Consider the following 12,918-nt stretch of genomic DNA (forward strand, 5'->3'; position numbering starts at 1 on the left):
CCGCATGATTCAGAGGCATGTGCAAGAAACACCATGATGGACAATGGAATATCCAGCTCACTGAAGTTTGGTGGTTTTTTTTTTATTTATTTTTTTTTTCAGTTGGAGGTGAACTCATCCTCTATATACCAGGGTTTTATATTCCTTCTAATTGTTTAAATCCTAGCTAATGTAACTGTGAATGTTCTCGTTATCCATATCCATGTCAGATCTTCTCAGAGTTGCACATAGTTTCTTGGAAGTGTCTTTCTGCATCTAATTTGTACAATGCCATCTTGCCCTGAGCCTTAGTGGTGGGTGTATATAGCCTGAGCTCTTCTGAAATGTATTGCAGACATTTAATCTTCTGTCCAGATACCACCGTGCAAATATGTCCTGTGCTCTGAAGATTTACTCTGTAACCTCATTAGCATTACTATCTTGGAGGTCGCAGAGGATGCAGAGTTAATTATTCACTCTCTAGGAAAGGGAGAACGGAGGCTTGTGGTTTTAAAACTTGTTTAAACACTGAAGCTAAACTTCCATGAAATCCACAGTTGCAGGAATTCCTTTGGCTGGCAATTTTCAGTGTGAGCTGCAGAGTGGTGTAGCATGGAAAATATCCATAGGAACTGCATAGTCAGCAGTCTTGATTCTAATTAGAACCAGCCAGCCTGAATCTACCTTCAAAAACAGGAAGTGGTGGTGGGGATTTGGGTCCAGGGTCTCTCTGTCAATGCTCTTAAGCTTATTTTATTTAAAAAAAAATCTCCTTCATGACATGGCCTCTATAGAACCGCACTGCAGTAGTTGCTTGCCTAGCCCTGGGACCATTTTTGAGCAATAGTTCTCAAGGAGCACCTGATTACAATATTCCATAGATTGAAATATAAATATCTGGCCCCCTTCTTTGTTCCTGGATAGATGGAGGAAGCAAAAAAACAACTCTCTTTTATCATGTTATTTAAAACAGCTTTAAATATAGTTGTATTGTGTCTGAAAAAAACTGTTTTAATTTTGCAATGATCTTGCCAAACTTTGGGTGTTCTTAGGTTGCCTGGTGTCCTCCACAAGATGGTGAACCTATCTGGGAGGGAGTGAGCTGGGGTTTAGGAGGTGTTCCTCTTAACCATGGATGGTCTCTGGTTCAGATAAACATGACAAGTGTCTCCCATGCCTTGGGGTAGGCCCCCTGGCTAATGGCTTGGATAAGCATTTTCTAAAAGGGCCTAAAGGGACTGTAAGACTCTGTACCAGAACCTGGTTAAATAATTCAACTTTTGAATTGCTGTTTGGGGTCTCTTATGGGATTATCCCGTGCCTCGTAATCAAAATGTCTCCTTTTTCGGTGACTCTTGTATTCTTGAATGGGTGGGAAAATAGCTTCAGTGTGAAGTTCCTCTGCCAACTTCTGTGCACTCTTCAGAATGTTTTGAAATCCCTCATCTGACCGGTAAGACTATAGGTATGATTTTGCTTTGTCCAGTAGTTTCATTGCTCCAGATATATCGAGGTGAACACCTTGGAGTCTCTTTCTTACAACATTTATTTCAAACAGTATGTCATGCCACAACACTAAGCCACACAGAAATTTGAAGTGATGTATGTTTCTGGTGATTCCATTTCCCTTTGCCACTGTTCTCCCATGAACAGTTCCTGTCATAGCATTATCCTCCATAATGGCAACTATGGCATCATCTATCTTCCCAATTTGGTGTTTGATAGGCTTTATTGCCTCTACTCGACTTTTGTATCGTGTGGCACTCAGTGGTTTCAGTGCCAGAGAGGATGTACCCAGATGTTGCTTCAAAATTTGCCATTGATGAGTTGATGCAGAGAAAAATACATAGATACTTTGAATTACATTAAAAAAGTTCAGCAGCCTCACTGGAAGTTGATGCTGCATCACTGACCACCAAGTTCAATGAATGAGAACTGCATCAGACAAAAAAAGCTCAAGGGTTTAACTCCTGGATCTGTGTCTGCACTCCTCTGTTCTTTCCTCTCATGTTGGCACCTGTAACAGGTTGGACTCACCCCTGCGGCGCCTCCTACTGGTTGCTCTCTGACTTTAGCTCAGTCCAGCTCCGGAGCGCCCTCTGCAGGCTGGTGATCCACCTGCTCGTCTGGCCCCCGTGTCCCTCCCTGGACCCGGTGCCCCTTTCTCTGGGGTGCTGCCCCCTGACAATCACCCCCGTCTCTCTGGGTCTCCCCTCCTTAGGTAACCCTCACCCTCTATCCCTACCTTGCCTCAGTGTATGGCTACTGCCAGTCATTGTCTAGCCCCCCACTCTGGGCAGACTGCAGTCTCAGCCAACTCATCCCTGGCAAGGAGGGTTTGGACCTGCTGCTTTGTCCTACCCCTGGGCCGCCCTCTGCGACCCACAGTACCTATCGGCCCACTCCTAGGCCGCAGCCTGGGGCTTTCTAGGCTGGAGCTCCCCGGCTCCTCAGCCTTCCCCAGCCCAGCTGCACTCAGGTACCTGGTCTCTCTTTCCCAGCAGCTAGGCCCATCTCTCTCGGAAGGCAGAAGAGAGACTGTCTGGGCTCCTAGCTTCCCTGCCTTTTATAAGGCCCTGCTCCTCAGTTTGGGGCATGGCCCCCAGCTGCAGACACTTCCCCAATCAGCTCAGCTCTGTCAGGCCACTTTTAACCCCTTAAAACCCCGGAGCAGGGTCCACCCTGCTACAGCACCATTATCGTAGCCCTGATCTCTCATGTAAACTATCGCAATTCCCGTATCTTCCAGCTTTTTAAGAAGCACATTTGTCATACCAGCTCATGTAGTATCATCAATGTCAATAAATTCTAGAAAATGCTCTCTGACAGTCACCATTGCAGGGACATTTTCACTAGGTTCTGTTGTTGTTACAAAATGCACCATTAAAGTCATTTGTTCAGTATGGCTGATGTCAGGTGTGCAGTTCAGAATAACAGAGTAATATCTTGCTGACTTCAGATCTGCCACAATCTTCTGTTTGACTTTTGTTGCCAGTAACTCTATGATCTCATTTTGAATTGTTTTTCCAAGATAGTGGTGTGTGTACATTTCTAGGATGGTGACTCTTCTTAGGGTACGTCTACACTTCCGATTTTACAGAAACCGGTTTTGTAAAACAGATTGTATAAAGTCGCGTGCATGCGGCCACACAACGCACAGTAATCCGGCGGTGTGCGTCCATGGTCCGAGGCTAGCGTCGATTTCCGGAGCGTTGAACTGTGGGTAGCTATCCCATAGCTATCCCATAATTCCTGCAGTCTCCCCCGCCCCTTGGAATTCTGGGTTGAGATCCCAGTGCCTGATGGGGCAAAAATCATTGTCACGGGTGGTTCTGGGTACAGCCTCGCCCCTCCCTCCGTGAAAGCAGCAGACAACCGTTTCGCACCGTTTTTCCTGGGTGAACTGTGCAGATGCCATAGCACAGCAAGCATGGACCCTGCTCAGCTCAATACCGCAATCGTGGACGTTTTAAACACCTCGCGCATTCTCGTGCAGTCTATGCTGAAACAGGACCTGCAAAGCCAGGCGAGGAGGAGGTGGTTACGACAGCGGGGCGATGAGAGTGATGAGGACATGGACACTGAATTCTCTCAAACCGCGGGGCCCTGCGCTTTGGAGATCCTGATGGCAATGGGGCAGGTTCTAGCCATTGAATGCCGATTTTGGGCCTGGGAAACAAGCACAGACTGGTGGGACCACATAGTTTTGCAGGTGTGGGATGATTCGCAGAGGCTGTGAAACTTTCGCATGCGGAAGGGCACTTTCATGGAACTTTGTGACTTACTTTCACCTGCCCTGAAATGCCATAATACCAAGATGAGAGCAGCCCTCACAGTGGAGAAGCGAGTGGCAATAGCCCTCTGGAAGCTTGCAACGCCAGACAGCTACCGGTCAGTCGGGAATCAATTTGGAGTTGGAAAATCTACTGTGGGGGCTGCTGTGATGCAAGTAGCCAAAGCAATCATTAAGCTGCTGCTACGAAAGGTTGTGACTCTGGGAAACGTGCAGGCCATAGTGGATGGCTTTGCTGCAATGGGATTCCCTAACTGTGGTGGGGCAATAGATGGAACCCATATCCCTATCTTGGCACCGGAGCTCCAGGGCACCCAGTACGTAAACCGCAAGGGGTACTTTTCAATGGTGCTGCAAGCACTGGTGGATCACAAGGGACGTTTCACCAACATCCACGTGGGATGGCCGGGAAGGGTTCATGACGCTCGCGTCTTCAAAAGCACTACTCTGTTTAAACGGCTGCAGCAAGGGAATTACTTCCCAGACCAGAAAATAACAGTTGGGGAATGTTGAAATGCCTGTCATTATCCTGGGGGACCCAGCCTACCCCTTGATGCCATGGCTCATGAAACCATACACAGGCAGCCTGGACAGTGGTCAGGAGCTGTTCAACTACAGGCTGAGCAAGTGCAGAATGGTGGTAGAATGTGCCTTTGGCTGTTTAAAGGTGCGCTGGCGCACATTACTGACTCGCTCAGACCTCAGCCAAACCAATGTCCCCTTTGTTATTGCTGCTTGCTGTGTTCTCCACAATCTCTGTGAGAGTAAGGGGGAGACATTTATGGCAGGGTGGGAGGCTGAGGCAAATCACCTGGCCGCTGATTACGCGCAGCCAGACACCAGGGAGATTAGAAGAGCACACCAGGAAGCGGTGCGCATCAGAGAAGCTTTGAAAACAAGCTTCATCACTGGCCAGGGTAGGGTGTGACTGCTGTGTTTGTTTCCCCTTGATGACCCCCCACCCCCCTTGACTGACTCATTCCCTGTAAGCAACCCACCCTCCCCCTTCAATTACAGCTTGCTTAAGGAAATAAAGTCAGTATCGTTTAAAAATCATGTATTCTTTATTAATTAATTATAAAAAGAGGGAGAGAACTGAGAAGGTAGCCCGGGTGTGGTTTGGGAGGAGGACAGGAGGGAAGGAAAAGGCCACTAAAAAAATTTCACAGTAATGACAGCCTTTTGGTTGGGCTGTCCACGGGGGTGGAGTGGGCGGGTGCACGGAGCCTCCCCCCACGCGTTCTTACACGTCTGGGTGAGGAGGATGTGGAACATGGTGAGGGTGGTTATACAGGGGCTGCAGCGGCACTCTGTGATCCTGCTGCTGTTCCTGAAGCTCCACCAGACGCCGGAACATGTCAATTTGATCACGCAGCAGCCCCAGAGTTGCATCCCGCCACCGCTGATCTTCCTGCCGCCACCTCTCATCTCGGGCGTCCCTCCTGTCCTCACGTTCACTGGCATCTTTCCTGTAATTTGATACCACCTCCTTCCACTCATTCAGATGAGCTCTTTCCTTGCGGGTTACTTCCATTATATCCGAGAACATTTCATCTCGCGTCTTCTTTTTCCTCCGCCTTATCTGAGCTAGCCTTTGGGATGGAGTAGGGAGGCTTGAAAAATTTGCAGCTGCATGAGGGAGGGAAAAAAGGGAGAGAAGTATTTAAAAAAGATACATGTTACAGAACAATGGTTATACTCTTTCACAGTGAACAGCACTATTCACCTTACATAGCACATGTGATTTCACTACAAGGGTGCATTTTGCATCTTAATATTGAGTGCCTGCGGCTCTGGTGTTACAGATCTCACAGACACAGGTCCGGGCATCAGAATTCAGCTTGCATGCGGCCATGGTAAGCCACTGTCTTTCGGCTTCTGCAGTGCTTTACCCCTCCCCCCACCGCATGGCTGGTACCATGAAAGCTCACTGCTAATCACCCCCCTTCCTCGCCCCCCACCGCGTGGCTGTTAGCTGGGAAGATCCCTGATAACCAAATGTGAAAAAGCTCATCGGTATTTCACTCCTCCCCTCCCCCCGCTTGGCTACGTGCAAGAATGGATTTTTTTTTAAGCTGCAGTCCACGAACCCAGTAGGAAAATGGCCATCTCTGTCCCCTTAATTAAATTCCTGATTTTCAACCAGGTTACCCTGAACGATATCACTCTGCTGAGGATAACACAGCGAGATAAAGAACGGATGTTTCTTGAATGCCAGCAATCACCGGGACCATACGCAGCTATGCTTTGCCATGCAATGATACCTGATTACTTGCTACATGCATGGTGTCGTAGTGTCCTACCATGGTGGACGGAACAAGGCTGCCTTGCCCAGAAACCTTCTGCAAAGGCTTCTGGAGTACCTCCAGGAGCGCTTCATGGAGATGTCCCTGGAGGATTTCCGCTCAAGCCCCAGACATGTTAACAAACTTTTCTAAGTAACTTTACTGGCTGCGAATGCATTCCAAGTCCTCAGGGCAAATCAATCATTAAAACACGCTTGCTTAAAAAACAATGTTTGATATTTACAAAGGTACACTCACCAGAGGTCCCTTCCATGGCTTCATTGTCTGGGATAGTGGCTTCGGAGGGCTGGGAGGGTAATTCCATCTGGGTCAGAAAAAGCTCCTGGCTGTTCGGGCTAATGGAGTGCTGTGTGCTCTCTGCAAAGTCGTCCTCCTCTTCCTCCTCCTCATCTTCCCCGTCCGCATAATCCTCAGCCATGGCAGAGATTACAACCCCCACCTCGGAATCCACGGACAGGGGTGGGGTAGTTGTGGCGCAGCCCCCTAAAATTGCATGCAGCTCAGCGTAGAAGCGTCATGTTTTTGGCCCTACACCGGACCTTCCGTTTGCTTCTTTGGTTTTCTGGTAGGCTTGTCTGAGCTCCTTAACTTTCACTCTGCACTGCACTGAGTCCCTGCTATGGCCTTTTTCCATCATAGCCTTGGAAATTCTTTCAAATTTTTTCATTTCATCTTTTGGAACGCAGTTCTGTTAGCACTGAATCCTCTCCCCATATAGCGATCAGATCCAGTACCTCCCGTGTAGTCCATGCTGGAGCTCTTTTTTGATTCTCAGGAGACTGCATTGTTACCTGTGCAGATGAGCTGTGCGTGGTCACCTGTGCTGATGAGTTCTCCACGCTGGGCAAGCAGGAAATGAATTTCAAAAGTTCGCGGGGCTTTTCCTGTGTACCTGGCAGTGCATCCGAGTTCAGATTGCTGTCCAGAGTGGTCACAGTGGTGCACTGTGGGATACCGCCCGGAGGCCAATACCGTCGATTTGCGGCCACACTAACCGTAATCCGATATGGTAATAACGATATTAGCGCTACGCCTCTCGTTGGGGAGGAGTACAGAAACCGGTTTAAAGAGCCCTTTATATCGATATAAAGGGCCTCGTAGTGTGGACGGGTGCGGTGTTAAATCGGTTTAACGCTGCTAAAATCGGTTTAAACGCGTAGTGTAGACCAGGCCTTAGATGCTCTTGGAGTACAGCGTCAAACTCAGACATCAGCTCCACAATTTTAAGGAAGTTTCTATTGTTTGGCACATACAGTTGATCTGAAGTGCCATGCAGTCCTAGGTTTTGGGTAGCAAGCATTCTCACAATGGCAATGAGTCTTTTCAGAACATTTTGCCAGTAAAGAGATTATAATGCAATCTTATCTTGATGCTGATCATCTATGGTGGCCTTTAACCTTAGTCTCATCTGAAGCTCTTTCCACCTATGAAATGCTCTCTGGTGATTTGTTGCCTTCTCATGGGATGCCAGATTTTTCCAGTCCTTTGTTCCTGTAGAACCCAATGTGGCTGGAACATTAGACTGGAAGAGTTTGCAATAAAAACAGTATGTAGCATTCTGGGGTTTTGAATACATAAGCCATGGCCTCTCCATTTTGTCACCATTGGGGATTTCACACACTTCTATTTTCATTGTCTTTGGGGAACTTAAAGTTTTTCACTTGTTGTGGCCCATGCAGTACAAGGAAGTCCCTCAGGCTCCTGCTCAAGTGGGTCCACAGTCCTGGATCATCTAGACCAGGGGTCAGCAACCTTTCAGAAGTGGTGTGCTGAGTCTTCATTTATTCACTCTAATTTAAAGTTTCGCGTGCCGGTAATACATTTTAACGTTTTTAGAAGATCTCTTTCTATAAGTCTATAATATATAACTAAACTATTGTTGTATGTAAAGTAAATAAGGTTTTTAAAATGTTTAATAAACTTCATTTAAAATTAAATTAAAATGCAGAGCCCCCCGGACCAGTGGCCAGGACCCGGGCATTGTGAGTGCCCCTGAAAATGAGCTTGTGTGCCGCCTTCGGCATGTGTGCCATAGGTTGCCTACCCCTGATCTAGACTTAAGGAACTAAACTCAGCAGCAGCCGTTTCTTGCACCTCCACCACACTCTTCTCTGATCTACACTTTCCTTCAGGAATGTGCACCGTTACATCCATTTGAGATGGAGACATGGATGCTGCAGTAGCTGCCAGGTCACCTACACTCTGACTAACTGGAAGATCAGGCATCTCTTCACCACTCACATCCTCACTGCGTCCAGAAGGCTCACCATGAACATCTGTGTCTATGTACCTCAGGAGAGCTCCTTTCTGCTTAGATAGAAAAGCTTCCTTTGCTTTCTTTCTTTTTCTGAATACTGCCCCAGAGGGTCATTTTCTTCTTTCACTCAAGACTGCTGTTCTGTGCCAGCTATAGTGTCTCGCAACACTCAGTTGAAGGGGACAAAATAAGCAGGCTGGTAGCAGGGCCTGAGTGAGGGAAGACATCAACGTCTTAAGGGCCTAACTGGCTCCTACTATTTCAGTTGACTGCCTGTTCTCCTCAAGTGGGTTCAGGGAAGCAGCAGGAAACAGGAAGCTCCCTGAGAAGCCGGTGTTAATCAGTCCAGGCTCCAGGGGGTGCTAGAAAGGTACATAATTGGCTCCTCCTCCTCTCTCTCCCTGCGTCCCCTTCTGCTTTCTGTTATTCCCTCTCACCTTTTCTCCTGCCTGCCTGCTACACTACTGGCTGCCGGGGCAAGGCATTTCTTTCTCCCTCAGTCAAAAGGCACCACCCTCCCTGTCAGGGAATCGAACCCCGGTTTCCCACCCAACCAGCGGGGATACTGCAGCTCTCAGTGATTTCAGCTCTCAGAGGGGGACTCTTGCTACTAGTGCAGGCTGTTCTCTCTTCCACAGAAACTCTGTTCCTCTGAGTCAGTAGCGTAGCTAGTGGGGTGCAGGGGAAGCAGCCACCCGCCGCCCCTGTGCCCAGGCTGCTGCACAGGGGCATCTCCTCCCCAAGCCCGGCTTGGGATTCAATGGGGCAGCAAGGGGGCGGGGCTGGGGGTGGGGATTTGGGGAAGGAATCCAATGGGGGAAGGAAGGGCGGAGTTGGGGTGGGGGCATGGCCAGAGGAGGAGCCAAGGGGGATGCCTTTTTTATGTTTGCTTCCCCTACACTTAGAACCTGGCTACACCACAGACCTGATTATCAGTGATTTCAGCTCTAGTGATCACTTAACCAACCATAATGTAACTCTATGGAGCCTAATCAGCTCTGTCTTTAAACAGGAGAGAGGGGCAAGTCAAATAAGGGCCTGTGATTCTTATGCAGAGCCAACAAGCAAAACACCTGTGTCCCACCCACTCACACTCTCTCTCTTCACTAGGGTATGGCATCCAAACCTCCTGCTTAGGGAGTGCACTTAAGGATGACCAGTGCTTTATTTGTAATGAAAGAGGTGCCAGGGCTCAAGCAAGTTTGTTTCTTTTGTAACTGATCTGATAAGCCCAGAGGTCCCAAAGCTATGAACTGTCAAGCCTAGAGGTGGCAGGCCTCAGCCCTGGCAAACCCTAGCCCAAATTAAGCACTGACGGAGACCCCCCTCCTTCAGGCAGGCTAAGTAAAGTTCTGCTGTCCTTTATTCATACAATAGGGATGGTAATGTTTCATGACCCCCACATTTAATTAAGATGTTTAACAAAAAAAATGAAGTGAACATTACAGAGATAAGCATCAAAGTTTCTGGTGATCTGGGAATAACGTAGATTATCAAGGGGTGCAAAGTTTGATTGAAGATCGGATGGTGTATACTAAAGTGATTTGTAACCCAATACCAGCCAAAATTGTTCACGTGGGCAGCATAGCTCTGTCTGTTCATGTAAATAGTGTGGTCCTGATGCCTTTTCACCCACTTCTGGCTCATCACTAAGTGTCAGGGGAGAGTTCATTCAGACCCTGCTTACAAAGAATAATTTGAAATTAGGTAGGCAAATACAGCCAAAACAGATGCACTGATATAGTGATAAATAACAGCTGTGTGAGGAAGCTAGTCTTTGCTCATACTTTTCAAACCCATTATGCTTTCTCAGGTATAAGTATTTTCTCATATACTTAGGGCCCTACCAAATTCACAGCCATGAAATCTGGTCTCTGCCTGTGAAATCTAGTGTTTGGTGTGCTCTTACCTTATACTTTACAGATTTCATGGAGAAGACCGACGTTTCTTAAATTGGGGGTCCTGACCCAAAAGGGAGTTGCAGGGGGGTTGGGTCGCAAGGTTATTTTAGGAGGGTCACGGTATTGCCATCTTTACTCCTGTGCTGCTTTCAGGGCTGGGCGACTGCAGAGCAGCTGCTGTTGGCCATGCTCCCAGCTCTGAAGGCAGCCCCACACCAGCAGCAGTGGGGAAGTAAGGGTGTCAATACCATACCATGCCACCTTCACTTCTGCACTGCTGCTGGCAGTGGCTCTGCCTTCAGAGCTGGGCTCCCAGTCAGCAGCCACTGGTCTCCAGCACAGTGCAGAAGTAAGGGTACCAGCACCACAACTCCAATACAGTAGCCTTGTGGACCCCACCCCCCACTCCTTTTTGGGTCAGGACCTACCATTACAACACTGTGAAATTTCAGATTTAAACAGCTGGTCATGAAATTTACAATTTTTAAAATCCCTGACTGTGAAATAGACCAAAATGGACTGTGAATTTGGTAGGGCCCTGCATATACTGTATATGCTTTTAAAGTGTGTATTAATGTTTCAATTTCAATTCAAATTTCCAATTGACTAAATGGGCAACACGTAAACTGGAGGGTGTTGGGGAAGTTCGAGATGGGGGGTGTACACCCCACCAGTGGGGGAATGGGGGAAAATCCCTGTCTGTATAGGAAGTGTTTCCAGTTCACCTACATGAGAAATGCCATGTAGTCTTGGCAATTCTGTAATAGCAGGTAAATTGTCATTCGGTTTGCTCAACATTTATCAGCTTCAGGCAGTCATCTAACTCATTTCAGTTAAGGATCACATACAAAGCCCTCAAAGCATTAGTGGTGATAGCCAGGATAAAAGTTAAGAGGGCTACGGCTCATGCTCCCAGAAAGACAAGCAATGGGGTCAGGGAGATATGCCCGCTGCCTGGTAATCAGGTACAGCATGAAGCCATAGCAGAAGACTGCTGGTGGCAGAAGACAGCCCAAAGCCCCCCAAACTACAGTAATCTGGACCTATGTGCAGTGGACAAGTTTTGTAGAATCTGCAGCACTTGAGAAAGTCTGCAGCAGTTCCATTTAAATTGAAATACTGAGGTTTATAATTAAACATGAAATTGAATACACTCAAAAGCAGTCCGTGTTTTACACTGTCCTATTTTCCAATATGGGACAGATTTTTGTACTGACAATTGCTAACTGCAGTGAAAAAGCTGGAGGTTGTGGCAAGACTGAGGTAGCTGAAGCTACTGGCACCTAGGAGGCAGTTTAGGATTGTAGGATAAGCAGGTTTACTGAATGTTTCTAAAATGATCAACAGTGAAGCAGAAAGCTATGTTGATATTTAAATTGTCACCTTTTGGTTTCTGCATTAGTGCCCTGTAGCGAGTCGGTGTGGCTCCCCTCCGGTCCAGCAGAGGGAGCTCCTTGCCAGACGCCCAAGTGGGCTGAGACACCACTTCCTGTCCCCGCCCCCCGGAAGTCAAGGGGCGGGACAGGAAGTATAAAAGGAAGACGCCAGAGCTCAGTCAGGAGCCAGCAGCCGCCGGGAGCAGACGTGCCGGCGGGAGCTCCTGACCGGGAGCCTTCTAGGAACCAAGGCAGCTGCCCAGACTGGCCTCCGCTTCCCCGCGCCCACTACGAGGAGGAGGAGCCACCCGAGCCGCCCCGTGACAGGTACTGGGACCACCCGCCGGACCGCCCCTGCGCCCCCCCCTAAGAGGAGCCGCCGGGGCTTCCCCAGCCCTGCTTCCCGGAGGAACCGCCGGAGCAGGCCTGGCCGGACTTTCCGGAGGCACTACCAGACCTCCCCCCAAGCCCAGACCCGGAGGAGCCGAGGACCTTTGGCTGGCCCAAACCGGATACAAGTGTGCAGGTAGGCCCCGAGGGGGATATGGAGTGTAGCCCGGGGATAGCTGACCCCTGTCAGGCTACGGACATTGAGGTGCCTATGTCGGTGTGTTTCGGTCTGGACCCCACCGACCAGCGGCCGTGAGAGCCGCTAATAGGGCCCCGGGCTGGAACACAGTGGAGTGGGCGGGCCTGTGTTCCCCCTGCCACCCCATTCACGGGTGGCAGTCTCCCCCTCACCCCAGCGCTCAGGCTTAGGCTTACCTGAACTACTGCTCAGCCCTGCCTAAGGGTCTGAGCCCTCTGTTTGTTACTGCCCAGCCCCTGCTCCAGAGGCCTGGGCCTATATTGCCTGTGCGGTTGCCCAGCCCCTGCTCCAGAGGCCTGGGCCTATATTGCCTGTGTGGTTGCCCAGCCCCTGCTCCAGAGGCCTGGGCCTATATTGCCTGTGTGGTTGCCCAGCCCCTGCTCCAGAGGCCTGGGCCTATATTGCCTGTGCGGTTGCCCAGCCCCTGCTCCAGAGGCCTGGGCCTATATTGCCTGTGCGGTTGCCCAGCCCCTGCTCCAGAGGCCTGGGCCTATATTGACTTTGCTGTCGCCCCGCCCCTGCTCCAGAGGCTTGGGCTTATATTGCCCGTGCTATTGTCCAGCCCCTGCTAGAAGGGTCTGGGCCCAAGGACGGCTGTCCTGCTGCCCGCCCTGACCGAGGGTCGGGGCATATACTTATTGACTGTGTGCCTTGAGGTCAGCCCCTGCCTGAGGGTCTGAACCCCTGCGACCTTCACGAGACTGATTGCCGCCCGGC

Source organism: Mauremys reevesii, linkage group 1 (assembly GCF_016161935.1).
Source record: "Mauremys reevesii isolate NIE-2019 linkage group 1, ASM1616193v1, whole genome shotgun sequence".
Classification (NCBI taxonomy): Eukaryota; Metazoa; Chordata; order Testudines; family Geoemydidae; genus Mauremys; species Mauremys reevesii.